Consider the following 17,831-nt stretch of genomic DNA (forward strand, 5'->3'; position numbering starts at 1 on the left):
ACCAACTGACCGGGAGGTAAAAGCCTGGCCCCATTTCTCCAGGACAGACCAGAGCTTGCTGTGGGACAAGTCAGGGGCTAGCCTCTAACAGAGGCCACATCCTTGTTTTGCATCTCTCCCTTTTATTCTGCTTTGCTGAGAGCACTCCCCCAGTAAACCACTTCACAAGAATCCCTATTTCAGACAACGTTCCCAGGAAGCCCAACCAAAGACAGCTGGCTCAGAGCTCAACAAGCTTGGGAACAGTTGCAGTCTGGTGCTTTCTTCTGGTTTTCTTATAAGGCTTCTCGGCTCCCTGGTGGTCTTTTACCTTCAGACCCTCGGATACTGCGATGCTCTCCACTCTAGTGGTCACATATCTTCTCGTTAGCCCCTGGAAACCTGTGCCGACCACCCCAACGCCGGCTCCCCAATGTGACCTCCATCTGGTCCTTGAACACTCTGAGTACATCATCTTAACAAACTCCAGGGGAGTAAGCTGCCTAACACCATCATCTCCCCCTTACCAGGCCATCCCTCACATTGTAAGGGTGAGCGAAGGGCACCAGTCCGCATCACTCCTCTACCTGCAAGGGGACATATAACAGACTCCTGAGTCATCCCCTGAGCCTCCTCCTAAGAGACTTGAGGGGAGGAACAGATACCCTCCCATGCCACACTCTTTGAGGGTTGTGAGGTATTCATAGTGCAGGCTTTGCCAAAGAGAGGATCATGAAATGTGAAATCATTATTGTGTGGCTTTTTGGATATTTCTGTATCTGATATTTATTAAATCATGATACTTCAATTAAAACTTCCAACTTAGAATCCTGTTACATTGAAATATTTGAAGAGTGCATTAGTGTCCACCAGAAAGGGAACGTTTCCTCTGCATTACTCACTAGTTCCTGGATTATCTTGCTTTTTTGCCTCTAGGTTTTGTTTTATTTTATTTTATTTTATTTTATTTTATTTTATTTTATTGAGACTAAGTCTCGCTCTGTTGCCAGGCTGAAGTGCAGTGGTGCGATCTTGGCTTACTGCAACTTCCACCTCCCACGTTCAAGTGATTCTCCTGCCTCAGCCTCCAAAGTAGCTGGGACTGCAGGCACCCGTCAACACACCCAGGTAATTTTTATATTTTTAGTAGAGATGGGATTTCACTATGTTGTCCAGGATGGTCTCTCTCTCTTGACTTTGTGATTTGCTCGCCTCAGTCTCCCAAAGTGCTGGAATTTCAAGTGTTAGCCACCAGGCCCTGCCTCCTCTAAAAATTTTTTGTAGAGCCCATCAGAGACTGTGAATTCTCCACATGGTCTATGGGTGAAAGAAATTCTGGAGGCTACTTCTCTAATTTGAGAGGACACGTGTAGATATGAGAGCCCACAATACTGTTCTTCCCATCTATAGCACCCGGATTTTCCTCTCTCCCACCGTGTTACACATTTATCTGTTTCAACATGAAGTTCCTGAACCAGGTTCTATTTCAAGATGCCAGGGAGCCCATGGGTATGTGTAATCCACCGGAAAGAGCCCTAATAATTCTGCTTTCAAGTCCCAGTCTAGCAAAGTCATTGGTCCTCACTTTCCTCAGCTTCAAATGAAGGAGTCGTACCTTGTAACTCCCAAGATCCTCTTCTATTCTGATATTCTGGCTTTCGTTATCTTGAATTCCATTGTTAGATTGAATTGACCTGTCAGCTTAGAAACAATGATTGGCACAACATCCATATTCAGAGACAGCCTCAGTCTGACTGTCTGGTCTTTGTCGGGACAATGCGATAGGCAAATCTCAACCTGTGAGTCTTCTTATAGAGACCTTAAAACAATCTTGAAAAAAAAAAATAGCAATGATGTAAGTCCGAGAAGTAGGGCCCCTTTACAAATAGCAATGCTGTGGGCTCATGCAGACAGGTCTGATGTAGCTCCTATTTTAATTGAATCACCCACTTGGCAACTGAACAACAACAATAAACTGCTTGTTGCTGGCTTATGTCTCTGTTAGAAAAAAACAGTGTTCACTCTCAAATGCTTCTAGGCCTTTTGCTTTATTAAGAAACTTGATATAGTTCAGTAAGGATGTGGTCCATCTCAGATTTATAGCCAGCTTTCTAATCCAACCAGATAGGATCTCAGGGCAGAAAAACATATGCCTTGTTTTTGTTTTGATGAGACAAAACCCCCAAAATGGGAAGTCCATGGTCTCCTGACTCAATCTCCCAGGTCTGAGTGCCTGCCCTGCTGTAGCTGGGCTGCCACCCCAGGCCTTCCCCCTCCTGCTCAGCCTGTGGCTGCTTCTGTCCTTCCTGGAGCTGCCCAGACCTTTGCTCATGTGTGCAACCTTTTCAGAGGCCTGTTGACAGGTTTGAAAATAAAGCAGGCGATGTAAAGAACACGCAAGTCATAGATATATGAAAATCAAGCAGTTTGGCTCTACGGAGTGGGATTAGTGAGGATCAGCTGTGCAGCCAGGCTGCTCCTGGGAGGGAGGCCTCCTCCTGCCTGAAGCTGGGGCGCTGGGGCGCCGGGGCACTCTCTGCCTCAGCTGTGCAGCTGTAGCTCTGGGCCATCTCTGTCTATTCTCAGACACTCCTGAGCTGTCCCAGAATGCCAGGGCACATGGGCTGCCAAATTGCCCAGGTGGGTCCAATAGTAGTTGATAATATGGTGCTTGGGGAGGGACCTTTCCTGTCCCCACAATGTGAGGGGCAGGGCTTCTGCTGGGGCCAGAGCCCTGGGACTGGAAGCTGAAGTGGGAAGGGCAGAGAGAAGACCTATCAGGGGCAAACAACCCTCAGGGGACACTGGTAGCTTTGCACAGTGTCAGACTGTGCTTGTAGATATTGGGGGAAAGAGTAAAATAACTGTGATCTGAGGGTGATACTCAGGAACTCTGACATAAACACGAAGTGATGATACTCATACCCTGGAGACGGGGCATTGGCTTCTCTTTCTGTTTGCCTACTTTTTTCCTGCTCTTTATTCACATTGGTGTGCAAAATAATTATTCTGCGTCCAAAAGTCCATGAGATAGAGACTTCTATTTCTTTGTGCAAATACGTCAGTATCTCTCTGGGAAAAATAAATAAAATAAAAGGTTCCGAGTATTGGGTATCAGCCCGTGCTTTGAAAAGTACCCCAATGATACGATAGGAACAGCGTGAGTATCTTGCAGTGACAGACGAGTCACACAGGGCACTCACAGGCATCTCATTTTAAAAATGAACTGACTCTTCCATAGACCCTGCAGCCCACCCACAACTTGGTGTCCTGACCTCCATCCCTGTCCCTGTGCTGTTGAGCTTGTTCCCTCCAGGTTCAGGGTGGCGGTCTGGTCTAGTCTGACCAAGCCCTCTTCTAGAATAGGCACTGGAATTTGAGAGATTACAGAAATGAGCTTAGGAACTTTAGACTTTTCACCAGATAGAAAATTTGCAAACATGTTTTTCCCTGTAACCAGGTTGAGTGATCACATTGTCATCACTAAACTGCCAAGTTCATCAAAATATTAATAATTGTCTTGAAGAGCTGATGAAACCAGAATAGTCTGAAAACGGGGATGGAAAATGATTCTCATGGAAAAGAGAAGGCTGAGTGGTCTGAGTGGTTGCAATGAAAGTCTAGGAACTAGAGAGAGACAGGGAATGTACACTGACGGAATCGAGAAAATGTCATGCGTGAATGTAAAGACTAACCCAGAGAGGATACTTGAGGACCTGCCTTTTCTCCCATAATATGCGCTATGATTCAGTCAAACTAAGCCACAAGATATTCCTTTAATTATCCTGTGCATTCCTCTCTTTGCTCAAATGTTCCCTTTTCCAGGAATAAACTTCCCACAGTACCATTAACCACCAACATTTCTTCACGAATTGGTTTGTGACAATGCACTGAAGGCTTGTGCATCACATCAACTATCTCATTTAATCCTCGTAACCACATTATGAGGTAGGTGTTAACATGAGCTCTGTCTTGCAGCTACAGAAATTATGATGTAATAGCTTAAGTAACTTGCCCAAGGTTAGGCTAGTAATAAGAGGCAGAGCTGGGGTTCCATCTTAGACAGCCTGTTCCTACATCTTTAACATCTGTGTGCGCCAGTAGAGATAATGCTACTGTTCTAAGAATCCTTAAAGGACCAGCTTGAATTCATGAGACTTTCTTCCCCCAGGATAAAGCACTCCCTTGCTGATGTCCCCACAGTCCAGGCTGGTGCTGATGCTATCCTGCATCAGAGCCACTTGTGTCCGTGTGTGCACTCTTTGTCAGGGTCTGACACTGTTGCATCGTATATCACCTGTGTTGTCATGGTCAGTGCTCAACAAATGCCCCTACTGATTCGAGTATATGAGCAAGTCAAATAGAAAAAATGTAATAATTTATTAGGCTTCTGCTGTATGCATAAATTATTGTATTTTATCCGTACAACATTTATTATTCTTATTTTTCAGTGAGGAACCGGACTTAGGGAGATTAATAACTTGCCTGAAGTCACAGAGGCAGAGGGGCAGCATAAAGATTCAGCTGCCAATTTGTCAGATTCCAAAGCTCTTTTACTGCACCACCTCTCCTTCCAAGTGTGGGAGAGTGGGGAGGGAATTATGTGTCAGTGTTGGATGAGAATGGCTTGGTAGAACTTGGAGGTGAGCTTCTCATGAACAGGGCTTCTTGGGACCTGTGATCTTGTCTTACATGAGTCACACCAAATTATTAGAAATCAAAGCGTCAATTGAGGAAAACCACGCCAGCCCCCAGAAAGCTAATTGAGCCCTGTAGTCTCAAAGCAGGTCTAGTCATTGCTCTTGAAAAATGCAATTTAGCCATTCCTCCTTCCTCCTTACAGCTGATATCAAATACATGAAACATCATATGTAATTAGAGTCCATGAACATTTGTGTCACTTCGCACAATTAAAACTATGTTCTGCTATTCCTGGGAAACATATTTTTAGTTTAAGCTGGGGTGTAATGAGATCTCTAAAAATAACACCATGAAAGGTGAGGCTAAGTGTAGGGGCTGAGTTCACCCCAGTGCTGAGGCTGTAAAACATTATTCATGGTCCATTTAAAGCTCTTGAGCCCTGGGCCAACTTTTTTGCTTGGACAGAAGTTTGGTTCATCCTATTTGGACCCAACTCACTTTCCATCTAAATGGTGGTGGTCTGAGTGAGAGGGACTTAGACTAGGCCATTAGAGGAATTTTACAGCAGCTGAGGCAGCTCAGGGCCACTTTCTCTCCGAGGGGCTCTGGTTACGTTCAGGCTGAAAGGCTTGGATATTGAGTGTTGAGACCACCCCACAGCTCGCCAGCTTGCTGCCCTCTGGCATGATGGCTCCTCTCAGAGTCAAGCTCCCCAGGTTTTGGCAAGCCCTATGGCTACAGAAATAACAAATGATCTCCCAGCTTGGCAGTGGGAGGGTTCAGGCATGCCTGTAACCTCAGACACAGAATATGGCACCCAATAGCGTGCGGAAATGGTGATACAAGGCTTGTAACAGATGTGAGAAACTTCAAGATTTCAATAATTCAGGGCTTTGGAGGGGATATGATTTTCTTGGACAGAAAAGTGCCGTATTAAGTGCACCACCCGCAGTACTTTAAACACGCATACACGCACACTCTCGCACCACACGGAACACGTCCTCGTGTGTGCCCATTGCCAGCGCTCCTGCTCCCTTGCTTAAGGTAGACCTGACATCAGCAGCAGATGGTCATTATCAAGTTTCTTATCTCATCCTTGTTGCCCCAAAACATAATTTCTCCTGCCCTTGGGGCTGTGCTAATGAGGTTGATGTTACAGGCTGGATTCTGTGGATACTCTAGGTGATTTCACTCTCTTTCCTGGTCATAAATGTTGTTTGCTTCTTTGTTCTTCTGGTTCATCTGTTTATTTACATTCAGCTTCCACCAAATACAGATTTGGGGTGAGGTCAGAGATTCCATTCTATTCACTGATTTATAAATATCTTTCTCTCTCTTTCTTTCTCTCTCTCTCTTTCTTTCTCTTTCTTTCTTCTTTCTTTCTTTCTTTTTCTTTCTCTTTTTCTTTTTCTTTCTTCTTTCTTTCTTTCTTTCTCTTTCTCTTCTTTCTTTTGTGTGTGTGTGTGTGTGTGTGTGTGTGTGTGTGTGTGTGAGAGAGAGAGAGAGAGAGCTTGTTTTTGATACAGGGTCTCACTCTGTCACCCAGGCTGGAGTGCAATGGTGCAAACGTGGCTCACTGCAGCTTCTACCTCCTGGGCTCAAGCAATCCTCCTATCTCAGTCTCCTGAGTAACTAGGACTACAAGTGCATGCCACCATGCCTTGCTAATTTTTGTCTTTGTTGTTGTTTTGCCATGTTGCTCAGGCTGGTCTCGAACTCCTGGGCCCAAGCAATCCACCCACCTTGACCTTCCACAGTGCTGGCATTACAGGCGTGGGCCACTGTGCCTAGTCACAAATATCATCTTTCTTTAAGTGTAAACATGGTCTAGTACAAGCTAGTCCACTACAGGGAGAAGTGCCCAGAGCCAAGTCTTTGTTGTTGATGCTAGCAGGGTTATTTTGGGGAGGTTAGCAGCAGAGACCGAACTAATCCTAATTCTGTGTATGCAGTCTCAGGCCAAAGGACAATACTGAGGACAGACTCTGTGACCTTCGGCATGCACAGGGCATGTGACCACACTTACAGTGCCTTGTTCAGAGGCGGGCAAGAGTCATTTTAAATTTTTGTCGTAACATGAGTAAATGTAAAAAAATTATTGTTATTATTATTATTTTGCTGTGCTAAGATAATTGGATAGTCCTTCTTGGGACTGAAGTGACTGACCACATATTTGTACATGTGTGACTATTTGCTTCATCCTTCATTCCTAGGCTAAAATAGACTGTCTTCCCTTCCCTACCTAATTAGAGAAGTCATTCCCTAGTCACTGAATCCTTCACTTTAAAGGCAGCAGAGCATTTTTAGATGATCAAGTACATCCTCACCAATTTTATAATTGAGATCAAAACCCTGGTTGGAGAAATGACTTACCCAACATCTCCGGAGATTCAGTTCGGATTTGGAGATACTTAAAGACACAAGTTAACATTTCTTGAATCTTTCCTTTCAATTTTCATCAAATAAGACCTGCCCTATATAGACTTTCAGTAGTTTATCTCTAGTGGGTTTTTTTTGTACCCCTTTCCTCCCTAGACAGCTCACTGAGTATACTCTACTCTCTTTCTTTCTCAACGGGCCCTTATCTGAAACAGTTATTAGGAAAAGACCAGACAAATGTACTCACATTCTGGCACAAATGACTGGTCATAGCTGCTTCCTCATTTGTGTATCTCATGGGGATTAGATTGTACTGAAAAGTGTTAAAATCTAGTGACAGAATTCAAGGCAGCCTCAGGCCAATGGTAGGCATTTTGGGGAGGTGGTGACTAAAATTACACCATGGCTTGGAAATTAAGAGGTCTGACTTAGACCTGTTGAAGAATTGTGGGTTGCAAGATCTGGTAGAGGCCATTAACTCATGCAGTTTGCTAATAGATAAGGAAACTGAAATCCAGGGGAAGGAAACTGAGGTTTTCCCATGGGCAAGCAGCTGGTTAGTTAAGGGCAGAGCAGAGATGTGTCTCTAGGATTTACATTTAAAAAGTGGGCATGACTTAACAAAATGATTTACCATTTGGCTGTTCGTTTATTCATTCTTTTAAGAAATACATTTTTGTATGCCTACTCTGTGTCCAGCAGAGTTTGTCATTAAATGATGAACAGAGACACTAGTCTTGCCCTGCTGGGGCTTATAATCAATGGGTTGGGGACATAGAGGAAGAAAGACACACTCACCAGAAACAGATAATTACAAATTGTGATAAGTCCCTGTCTTGCTGAACTTACCACCAACATTTGACACAGTTGATTAGTCCCTCCCTCTTGAGATGCTTTATTTATTTAGCTCCTGAGAAACCACTCTCTTGATTTTCCTCCTACAGAGCAGGCTTCTCCTTGTCCTGCTTTTTAGCTGGTTCATTCTCATATCCTTAGCTTCTAAATATTGGAATACCCCAGAAGCCACCCCAGTCTTCTCTGGTGAACTCCTAATTTGTATATCAGGCTGTATACTTGAGTTCTCTACTAGGCTGTCTAATAGATACATGTTACATAATACGTTCAAAATCACAACCCTCATTTCCCATTCTCATCTCCAACCTTCTCCTCCCCAGCTGTTCATCTTAGGAAATATAAATGTACTCTTCCAGTGACTCATATGAAAACCTTGGAGTCATCTTTGATTCTCTTCTTTCTCTAATACTCAGTTTCCAGTACATCTCTGTAAGTCCTGTAGTTCTTACCTTCAAAATAGATCCAGAACCCAACCATTTGTCAACCACTTTATGACCTTTATCACTCTGGTCCAAGACAACATCACTTCTCACCAGGAGTACTGGAAAAACCTCCTGACTAATCTTCCTCTATTTGCACCAGCCTGAGTGGCCCCTTCCAAATGTTGGATTATTTTGCTGAAAACACTCATCTCACACAGAATAAAAGCTCAAGACCTGACAGTGGCTGGCAAGACCATACAAGACCCAGACCCCTGCCATCTGTTTTTATTTCCCATCACTCCCTCCCTCCCTCTCTCGCTTTTCCTCAATCCTGTGGAGTCCACTTAGGCTCAGGGTCTTCTCACTCACTGCTTCTTCCACAAACGCCCACACAGCTTGTTCCCACCCTCTCTGCAGGTCTCTGCTCATCCATTATGCTCTCAGTGGTGCCTTTTGAGTCCTCCTGTGAAAAGACGTTCCACCCAGGAATGCCCATCTCGCCTCGCTTTATTTTTCTCTTTAGTACATGTCATCATGTAACTTTGTCTGCATTTATTGGTTTATTTGTTTCTTCCTTGTCTGCCTTACTCGCAGCCAGAATGTAGACTCCAGGTAAGCAGGGAGTTTTATCTGCTTCCTTCTCCTTATGCCTAGAACAATGCTCAGTAAAGATTTGTTAAATGAATGAATGAATTGAAGCTGAGATCTGAAAAGTCTCAGTTAAAAGGCTGGTGGGAGCTATCTGTAGAGAACCACCCCAGAGAAATTACTATAGGTATAAAGAAAATGAGGGGATAAAGCTGGGCCCTGAGAACCTAAAGAAAGGAGACAAATGGGCTGAAAGGAAGCAGAAGTTGGCAGAGACTGGTTTGTGTGGAACCTTGGAGCCATGATGGGGACTTTGGTTTGAGCCTCGGTGAGAAGGAAGGCTATAGACAGGCTTTAAGCAGGGAGTCCTTTTAATGTGGAGGTTCCCATAAGTGCAAAGTCACAGTTCCTGACCTCAAGAAAATCAGTGTCTATGAGGGGAGCCCATCACAAACACACAGTTAACAGTGTGAAGCGCCTGGGTGACCTGGGAATATATCCCTCTTCCTTGAGGGCGAGGAGAAGAATCAGAAGTTTTCTAGAGGTTTTAATATTTTTAAAGACATTATTAAAAAAAAAACAGTTTTAGGCTCATTGCAAAATTGAGAAGGTGGTTCGGAGAATTTTCATATACCTGCTTCCCCTACACATGCACAGTCCCCCTATTATCAACATCCTCCACTAGAGTGGTGCATTTGTTACAACTGATGAACCTACATTGATTCATCATTGTCACCCAAAGTCCATAGTTTACATTGAGGTTCACGCTTGGTGTCATACCATTTGGTGGGTTTAGACAAATGTATAATGGCATGTGTTTACCTTTATAGTATCATGCAGAGTAGTTCCACTGTCCTAAAAGTTCTCTGTGCTCTGCCTATTCATCCCTCCCTCCCTTATTGGCTGTCACTTATCTTTTACTGTCCCCATAGTTTTCCCTTTTCCAGATTGTCATATAGGTGGAATCATATAATATATAATCTGTTTAGATTGACTTCTTTCATTTAGTAATATGCACTTTAATTTTCTCCATGTCTTTTCATGGCTTGAGAGCTCATTTCTTTTTGGCACTGATTAATATTCCATTTTTCTCCTATACCACAATTTATTTACTTATTCACCTGCAGAAATGGCATCTTGGTTGCTTCCAAGTTTTGTCAGTTATGAATAAAACTGCTATAAACATCCATGTGCAGGTCCAATTTATGGGTGGATATAAGTTTTCATCTCCTTGGGGTAAAAACTAAGGAGTATTATTGTTGGATCATATAGTAAGAGTATGTAGTTTTGTAAGAAACTGACAAATTGTCTTCCAAAGTAGCTGTAGCATTTTGCATTCCCACCAGCAATAAATTAGAGTTCCTATTGCTCCACATGCTTGTCAGCATTTGGTGTTGTCAGTGTTCTGGATTCTGGACATTTTAATAGGTGTGTAATGGTGTTTCATTGATGTTTTAGTTTGCAATTCCCCAGTGACTTATGGTGTTGAGCATCTTTTCTTATCCTTGTTTGTCATCTTAATATCTTCTCTGGTGAGATGTCTGTTCAGGTCTTTGATTCATTTTTTTGATCAGGTTTTTTGTTTCCTTATTGTTGATTTGTGTATTTTGGAAAACAGTCCTTTATCAGATATGCCATTTGCAAATATTTTCACCTAATCTATGATTTCTCTTTTCAGTCTGAGATTTTAATTTTCTGACCTGAATCTGTAAGGAGAAATAGAAGATCAGGCATGTGGTGCACCAGGCAGAGAGAAAGCCAGAGAGAACCGCATGTGCAACAGTGCAAGCGTCTGCCATCTCAGAGAGTGGTGTGAGGCTTGAACTGCTAAATAAAAATGTGTTTTTCAAGGTTGAACCTAAGTCTGGCTGACTCCCAAGTCCATGTCTTTTCACTATACCATGCTGAGAAGTGGTTTTGAGGCCAAATGGAAGGAGGCAGCCGGGGTAGGCTGGAGGACTTTCAGAGATCACAGGCTTGCTGGCTCCTGTCGGAACAGGAAAAGAGCATCCATGCTGACAGCTACATTTCACAGAAGAGGGAAATATGGCTCAGGGAGAGGAAACTACTTGTTCAAGATCACACAGCTTGTGAGAGGCAGGCTCGTCGTCCAGTTTTGCAGGGATGGTGTAAAAAAGCAAAAGAAAATGTCATTTTACATTGAACTGAATTGAGAAAATACTCATGAACTTCTTAGGGATGGAAAACATTTTGCAGTAGTACCTATTTTTCCTACATTGTGTGTGTGTGTGTGTGTGTGTGTGTGCCCACGCACATATCATACTTTTCCAAAGGAACTTGTAAATGCCTCAGCTTAGTTCTGCTTCTCTGGTTTGATCAATAAGAATTTTAAATCAATTAATGCTTAATTCTCCTAACAATTAGTTTTTATTTTATCCAGAGTAAAACTTCAAAAAAAGTTTTATTAATAATAGAAATCATAACAATAATATTAATCACTGTTACGATGTGACAGCAGAAACCTGTCATCTTTTTATGCCCAATCCAAATGGCAACTGGAATAGAGTTAACATGAGTATTACCACCAGCCTAAATTCCCTGGTAGGTGGAATTTACTCTCCCCTGAAACCCCCACCACAGTTAAGCTGTGTTTACTGGTAGTCTGCAATGCAATTTGGGAAACTTCTGTCAGCTACATACATTTTAAATACAATTCAGGCAATGCACAGACATAGCCAAAGCGGAGCTTGAAGACAGCTGAAAGAAGTGTGAAGGAGGGGCTCGTCCATTAGGATTAGGCCTGTTTTGACCATCACAGAAATATACCTCTTTGGTCCTAGAGCTGAAAAGAATATTAAAGTTTCAATTAGACCATTCTGTGACTTCAGAGAGAACCATACTCAAGCCAACCCAAGCAAAATCCATCCTGATATTCTAGATCAAAGTTCAACAAATATTTTCTGTAAAGCACCAGATAGTAAGTATTTTAGGCTTTCTGAGCCATAGGGTCTCTGTCATAACTACTCAATTCTATCCTTTTAGAAGAAAGCAGACATAGACATTTGGCAAATGAATGGGCATGATTGTTTTCCAGTAAAACTTTATTTACAAACACAGGTAGTAGGGCTGAATTTCACTTACAGGCAGTGGTTTGCCAACTCATGTTCTAAATCTCTAGAAGAGAAACTGCCTAAGCTTCTCTAGGAAGTTTTCGGCTTTTATCGCTGGACATTCTTCACTATGTCTAGTTCATATCCCTTTGTGTATCCTTTTGTATAATACAAATCCTTCTACTATACCCCAGGGAGATGGAGAACATCTGTTTGGGGCATCCTTTTGTTGGAAGGACTAACTGCCATAGGAAGAAGGATGAAAGATTAGCATAAAGTTTGCTAATCAGAGGACAGGCATTCATATCCTGGCTTCACTACTTGTTGTATGATCTTAGACAAGTTGCTAAACCATTCTCTCTGCCTCAGATTTTTCATCTGCAAAATGGTTCTATTCATGATACTAAAATCATGGTGCTGTTGTGAGCATTAAGTGAGATGATGCATTGCAAAGCACTTTAACCTAGTTCTTTAATAAATGTGAGATGGAAAGGAAAGGAGAGGTAGAGAAAAAGAAAAAGTTAGATTACCCTGACATTGAAAAATGCAATTATTTGGGAACAGATAAACTGGTAGACCCTATTTGGAGATTTTAGCAAAGAGACCAAAGACAGTCATACGTGTTGGGTTGAATAATTATCTATCTATTACACTATCTTTCACTACACTTCATAGTCTACATCATTCTAAAATTATCTTGCCCATCTGTTTACTTCCTTATTGACTGTCTTTCCCCCACTAGAATGTAAAATCCTAGAGAGACAGGCCATATCTGTGTCATTCATTACTGTACCCTCAGTACCTAGAAGAATCTTTGGCACATAGTAAGTATTCAATAAATAATGGTTCAATGGAAGAAAAAATGAATGGGAAGGTTGTCTCTTCTGTGCAGTACCCAGCTTCAAGAATAATCCAGCATAGTGACAAAGGAACCTACTTCCAGCCAGCCATCATCATCAGCATGGGTATCACCCTCATGGCAGACATCACTATCAGACCCTTGTTGTGTGGCTTCTGGACTTACCAAGGATTTCTGACAACTATTAAACTGAATTTTATCCCAGCTACCTTATTTTTTGACTTAGGCCATACTCCCAGATGCATAAAAGGAGGATAAAAAGTAGATCTTCTTTACAAGAACAAGTAATGGCTTGTTAAATATAAAACAAATGAAGAAGGCATCACCTTTGTGAAATCCCTATATCCACCTAAGGGCTGGATGGAAAAACAGACAAACACCTATTTCTTTCTATGTGGTTCATGGCTTCTCTGTGTTTTCCAGATTTCTGTTTGTATCCTATTGGAGGATAATGGCCCAAAGGGAATCATGTTATTCATCTAATCTGGCCATGACCATGTATCTACCAGCAGTATATATTACACATGAAATACCCCCTAAACTACCTTTCTTACTTTGTTTGCTCTTTCTTCTTCCCTCTCTACATTCCATTTTTAATGCATATTTATTGAGAAAATGATTATATATGTAATATAGTTCTAGGCATTTATCCTTCTTTAATAGGAAAAGAACAGTTATTATCTATAAGGCAATTTGAGAACATGTGTAAAGCAGCCCATCAACAGTGTAAACTCTGAGAGGATGAAGAAATGACAAATGTGGAGGGGGAGGCCACAGACGGTGTGGTCAATTTCAGATGGCTTTTTAGCCAGTTGTTGGAAGGATGCCTTAGAAATCATTTAGTGAGATAAGGGGGTAAGTGGGAGAAGAAGGGTGGAAGGTTAGATGAGAGGCAGTTACCAAAGTACGCACCAAGCAAATTGAGCTCAGACAGAAGAATAACATTCCAAAAATGTTTATTAAGTAGGGACTCTGTCTGTCAACACCATCCCAGGGCTTTAAAATAAATTAGGAGGTCTGATTCCTTTCCTTAAATTGCTGATAATATGGTGTGAGTAGTTAAGCACACATTTGCTAACAAACTTGAAACTCCACATGTTCTCCACAGTAGATTTAACCAAAATGTTAGAAAGTGGTAAGATTTCTCCAGTGAACCATCATCCCCAAATTACTGACTTGAATTGCTTAAAGACCAGTTTCTAATTTTGACACCTCAGCGCTAAGCTTCTGATGCACAGTATTTTTCTTTAATGTGGATGGCTAATAGCAAGAGAGGGGTTGAAGGGGTTAACCTACTTTTAGCAACCCCATTAGTGAACTTGAAAAATGACAGTAGAGGATATTTTGGTTTTAGTTTATGGAGACGGTTTCCATAATGGCTTCCTAAATGCCACTCCCAGTATGTGGCCTCAGATGCATCTGGACAGCTAATGAAAGAAGGACTTGGTGAGACATAAGACCTGTCACACAGCTCTTAGCATCACTCTGAGCTAGGCTATCACCAAACCAAGCTGCAGAGCTTGTCTGCTCAGCTTTTTGACCCCCTGCGTGTGTCTAATCTTGAGCAAGATATATTTATCTCAATTGCTAAGAGATCTGGCTCAGAGACAGAGCAAAGACCCAACATGTAGAGTTCAAGTGTTAATCCAAAGAGGTCAACTTTCTCACTCATACATTCTTAGAACTGCACAAACATGTGTCCTTTTCTTTCCATCAGGCTGAGGCTTTTCACAAGTACATCAATTTGAAATTAGTAATATAGAATAAGTGAAACATTTAAAATAAGATTTTTTTTCTTTGACCAAATTCCTAGAAGTGGTGGTGGTAGTGGGGACAGAATGATATTTAATAACGGCCTACTCCTCTCTGCCAGAGTATTATGTATACTATCAAACTAATTTCTCAAAGCATATATTTCAAAACAAAAAAGAAGAAAGCCCCTTCATTTTTATGTAAAGAAAACAGAATCAGAAGGACTACCTTGATCAAGATCACAGCTAAAAAGAGGCAATACTAAGCATCTGAAATCTTTATAAGAGAGTATGAATTATCAGAATAAGAGAGAATATAAAAAGAATAGTAAGTATGTTTTCTCTGTATAAAATTCAGTCTTTTCCCACTAAATCACCCTGCTTTTCATCCATATTATCGAGTTATCATTAGAACAGATACAACACTTATTTTACATTGTGCATAACAGGTTGATTTTCCAGGCTAGTTTTACTAACAGTCAAGGTAATTTAAATATTATTCAAATTCTTTCAGATAATAGCAAAACAGGACACACTCCTCAACTCATTTTATAATTCCTGAACCAGACAAAGATCATACAAAAAAGAGAAGTTACCAATCTAAATCATGAACATAGATGTAGAAATTCTTGACGAAGTATTTTAGCGAGTGATGTAGAATATAAAAAGATAATGTAACAAACAGCGTAATTTATTATCTTATTGAATTATTCCAAAAAATGCAAGTTTGCTCTAATACTAAGACTGTATGCTTATCTTATTAGATGAAGAAAAAGCATTCAATAAAATTTAACATCCATTCATGAAAAGAAACTCTTAGCAAACTAAAAAGAAAAGGACAATTATTTTATCTCATGAAAGGTAGCCAACCAAAAAACTTCTACAAACACATACTTGTGGGTGAAATATTATAAGCATTACCCTTAAAATCAGAAATAAGATAAGGATGCTTATGGAACAAAACTGTCACTAGTTGATAATAATATTTTTGTTCTACAAAAAATAGCCTCAGGTGATCAAAAGACAAATTATTAGAATTAATAAAGGAGTTTAGCAGAGTTGCTGAATTTAAAATTAGTATTTTAAAAATTGAATTTGTAAATGCCATCAATAAGCATTTAGAAAATGCGATTATAAAAAAACTATATACCATTCACACTGAAAAGCAAACAACCAAGAATAGCCAAAAACACTCTTGAAAAGAACAGGGTGGAGAAACATGCCCTACGTGATATTTTTAAAGCCATGCTAATTAAGTCAGTGTACCAGCTGTACAGAGAGAAAAACAGACTGCTAGGCTAAAGAATTGGGAAAACTACTCCTGCACATATGAAACATGGTATACGATAGAGTCTGCACATTCGGGGAGAAATGGACCATGGTGATGGGACGATTGATTATCCCTATGAAAGAAATGAAATTAGATGCCTACTTCACATCATATATAAAAAAAGTTCCATGATGACTAAGACTTAAGTGTAAGATGCTTAAATATTTAGAGGTATAGAGGCAGAAAAGGTGAAAGACAGGTTTATAAGAGAAAAACTTAACAAAATTATTTAATCAAAGTTTTTTGTGACACAAGAGCCTTCAGAAATGAAGACCCAAAGACTTAGGGAAAACTGTTTTTATACTTAGGTTGAATGGAGAATGGACAGCTATGTAGACAACTGAACAAAAAAATATGATCTAATCATAATAAACCGGGAGTGGGGACCCAGCAAAGCCTGTCTGTACTGATTCTTCTTTGTCTTTCTGTGCAGCATTCCTTCTTTCTGGACATGGGGCAGGAGAAGACAAAACTGGTTACAGTGATCACATCAGTTTCCAGGGCCATTTATACTTCCTTACACCCTTCCCTAGGAAGAGTGACGTGTAAGTGAGGCCTGCATATCACAAATGGTGTAAGAGATTGTAAGAGTTAGTTTGCAATGACGTGAAAATGAATTTTTATTTTACTAGTCTTGTTTTACCTCAGTGTATGTTAGAAAAAAATATTACTAGCATATCAAACCGCTGATTCACAATCGTGATATAAATTTCTTTAAAAATCTTATAAAATCTTGCCATTGTTCCAAAAGCTATGGCTTTTGATGAGATAGCTAAAGATGGGGACAAAGTTTTATCCATGTTTCCATCTCTAGAGCAAGAATGGCAAATTCAAATGCCCAAAGGGAGCAGACAAATCACTCTGGGAAGTGGGGTGGTGGGGGGTAGGACTGGACAACCTGCCTAGCCTGTGCCCTCTCTGCATGAGGCAGAGCTATTCATCTCAAGCTGGGAGTGACCCTTGGACAATTCAAGACTGGTGCCAACCCGATGAATCTCTTCCCAGAAAAGTTAAAAACTCAGATTTGATGTGAAACCTCGCGGTTTTGAAACACTGGTAATGAATGCAAATATTTAAATGTAAACACTGCGGATCTGCTGACCCATGTCTGCAAGCTGCTGAGGCCTGTGGCCCACACGTTTGCAGTCGCACTGTAGGACCCAGCATGGCATCCTGCACTCCATCGTGGACACCTCAGAAGTCTTTGCTGAGACAATGAATGATGTCTTAATCTCTCTGCCAGTATCTGAGGAGACCATCTGGGAGGTTCATTAAGAAATGGCTGCAAATTCTTTTCTGTTCTTTCCATAGAGAGACAGGGCCTATGTCCTGTCCTCTCCCTTGTACTAGGTAAGCTCTGACTGCTTGATCAATTGACTGTGGTGGAAGAGGGTGACACTGTGCTGCCTAAAGCGAATGAAGCTTCCACCTCCTGTCTTTTAGAATACTTGTCGTGAGGGGAGCTAGCTCTGTGAAAAGTCCAACTTCCCTGACAATGCCTTCCTAGAAAGACCAGGTGCCGGTGCTCTAACTGGTAGTCCCAGCTGAGCTCAGCCTCCCGGCCACCCCTGCCAAGGTCCCAGACATATGAACGATGCTGCCTTCGACTATCCAGAACAGCCCATCTGCCAGCTGAGGACTGCCGTATGCACTTCATGCCTTGAAGAACAAAAGAATTGCCCAGCTGAGCCCTGTGTGAATTCCTGACTCACACAATTGTGAGGTATAATAAACCATTTATTGTATTAAATGAGTGTTGAAGGAGTTTGTTATGCATTCATAGATAACTAAATACTCTAAACTTCTTCATTTAGCTTCTAATTTATCTAACTATGAATCACTATCAGCTAATGAACTTCATTATGGTTTGCTTTGAAGAAGGAAACAGAAGATGTCTTATGAATTCCATATGCATTATCTGCAGGAAAAAGCGGTCTGGATAAATGTGGAAGAAAA

General features: G+C 41.2%; 1 protein-coding gene and 2 long non-coding RNA genes across 4 annotated transcripts in view; 2 read left to right on the forward strand and 1 right to left on the reverse strand.

Moving 5' to 3' along the window:
• The window catches only part of MIA3 (MIA SH3 domain ER export factor 3), a 935,339-nt gene that overhangs the window by 617,995 nt on the left and 299,513 nt on the right, over positions 1 to 17,831 (reverse strand). The window lies entirely within an intron of this gene.
• The window catches only part of LOC126937790 (uncharacterized), a 216,836-nt gene that overhangs the window by 181,553 nt on the left and 17,452 nt on the right, over positions 1 to 17,831 (forward strand). The window contains exon 7 of one of the 2 annotated variants that reach the window (XR_007719850.1): positions 990 to 1,107. The exons of the other annotated variant lie outside the window; for it this stretch is intronic. This is a non-coding gene — a long non-coding RNA (uncharacterized LOC126937790). The remainder of the gene's footprint in view (positions 1 to 989; positions 1,108 to 17,831) is intronic. 2 annotated transcript variants of the gene reach the window in all.
• Positions 15,555 to 17,625, forward strand: LOC126937814 (uncharacterized). Its single transcript, XR_007719860.1, has 2 exons — positions 15,555 to 17,225; positions 17,319 to 17,625. It is a non-coding gene; the product is annotated as an uncharacterized LOC126937814 (long non-coding RNA).

The sequence above is a fragment of the Macaca thibetana genome, chromosome 1 (assembly GCF_024542745.1).
Source record: "Macaca thibetana thibetana isolate TM-01 chromosome 1, ASM2454274v1, whole genome shotgun sequence".
In the NCBI taxonomy this organism is placed as follows: Eukaryota; Metazoa; Chordata; class Mammalia; order Primates; family Cercopithecidae; genus Macaca; species Macaca thibetana.